Below are 2,125 nucleotides of genomic sequence, written 5' to 3'. Positions count from 1 at the left end.
GGCTGAGTTAGAGGCACACAGCATCCAGCCAGGGCCAGGCAGAGGAGGCAACCCCCTCCTTCCTTCCACAAAGGGATCTGGGGCACACCCTTCCAAAACCAGCCCATAACACCCCACAAGGGCCAGGGAAAGGGTCCAACCTCCACCTCAAGGTGCAAAAGCTCTAAGAGCCAAGTGTCAGGGATGGAGAGCAAGTCCCTGCTGCCCACACTCACCTGGGCCAGGCTAAAACCAGCCCTAACATCCCACAACAAGGACCAGGGATATGGTCCAACCTCCACTTCGAGGGCCAAAAGATGCAAGAGCCAAGAGTCAGGGATGGAAAGCAACTTCCTCCTTCTAGAGAGGGATCTGGGGCCCACACTTGCTTCCAGAATCGGCCCACAACACTTCACCATGACCAGGGAGATGGTCCAACCTCCACCTCGAGGTCCAAATGATGCAAGAACCAAGTGTCAGGGATGGAGAGCAACTTCCTCCTTCCACAAAGGACTCTGCTGTCCACACTTGCTTCCAAAACCAGTCCACAACACCTCACAAGGACCAGGGAGAGGGTCCAACCCCCAACTCAAGGTGCAAAAGCTCTAAGAGCCAAGTATCAATGATGGAGATCAACTCCCTCCTTCCACACAAGGCTCTACTGTCCACGCTCACCTCAAAAACCAGCCCACAACCCATTTTTAGCTCCTTCCTCCCCATCCTTGGGCACAGCTGTGGTGTCTGTGCACATCACACTCAACGAGGCTTTCAAGCCCCACTCGTCAGAAGCACAGCCCAGGGCTGAGCTGTGCCTCTGGAGCCAAAATCAAGGGCAGGGGACAGATACTCATGGGCAGGGAGTGTGGGATGAGAGCCTAGAGGAGCAGAATTCCCCAGCTCACCCTGCAGTGCCCTCCCATGGATAAGCAAACAAGCCAAGCCTTTCTGAAACTGAAAGGCATCGCTTGTTGTTGTTGAAAGCAGCAGGAAACCCTTCCGAAGGCAGTTCCTCCTCTGCACACAGGAAGACACATCCCTAACACAACCCTCAGCCACCAGCGCCAGCTCACGTCCGCCTGGACATTCCTCCCAGGAATCATTCCACAGGAATGTCCGGGAATTGGGACACGGGAATGGAACTCACAGCATAACTGAGGGCTCAGGGAGCAAAGTGAACATCTCTGTGTTTGAAAAAAAACAACCCAAACAGACTAAAGTTGGACCACCCTCCTCTGCTTCACCAGGAGGAAAAGCATGCACTGCCTCGCTGTGCTGGGCACCATCCTGACCTGGGATCTGACTGGCAAAAGCAATGCCAAGACCAAACCCAAGGCTGGGAGCTCAGCCCAGCCCTGACAGAAGCTTCAGTTACACAAAACCAGGTCAAAATGGTCAGTTCTCACTTCCAGTCCATTCCCAGGACACTGCAAGGAGGATTCCTGCCCAGGCACTGGGGTTCAACCTGCCATGGGTGTTCCAGGACTCAGCCAAGTGAGTAAAAACACTGAAACAGCCCAGAGAAGCTGTGGTTGCTCCATCCCTGGGAGTGTTCCAGGCCAGGCTGGATGGGGCATGGAGCAACCTGGGCTGGTGCAAGGTGTCCCTGCCCAGAGCAGGAGCTGGAATGAGATGAGCCTTAGGGTTCCTTCCAACCCAACCCATTCCATGATAACCCGAGTACATGGTCCAGGAGAATCTCCCCCTAAAAACCCCATTCCACCTAAGCCAGGGGTGTGCGAGGCCTTTAAACACGCCAACTAACTCATCTTTGGCCACTTGGGACTATTTGCACAGAGTCGCACCGAGCGAAGTGGGACAGGAAGAGGAACCAGAGCTAATCTGTAACTAGATTATCTCCTCTGCACACACTACCAGCAGGTTCTCCTCCTCCCCAATCGAACAAAGTTCAGTTTCATTTTTAATCACTTCTCAGCCGCTTTCTTTAACTCCCTCGAAACCCAGAGCATAGCCCACCCAGGGGCTGCCCTGGCCGGGAGGGTGGGATTCGGGGCAGGCAGAGGTGTCTCCCGCCCGGCCCCGCAGGACACACATCCCTCTCTGCCCCTCCAGGACCCCGCGCTGGGGCGGGATGGGATATGGGTCTGGAATTGATCCCAAAGAGGGATGAGGATCGCGGCCGCGCACG

This window comes from Acanthisitta chloris, unplaced genomic scaffold, assembly GCF_000695815.1.
Source record: "Acanthisitta chloris isolate BGI_N310 unplaced genomic scaffold, ASM69581v1 scaffold2324, whole genome shotgun sequence".
Lineage (NCBI taxonomy): Eukaryota > Metazoa > Chordata > Aves > Passeriformes > Acanthisittidae > Acanthisitta > Acanthisitta chloris.
Note: the sequence above shows the minus strand (reverse complement) of the source record.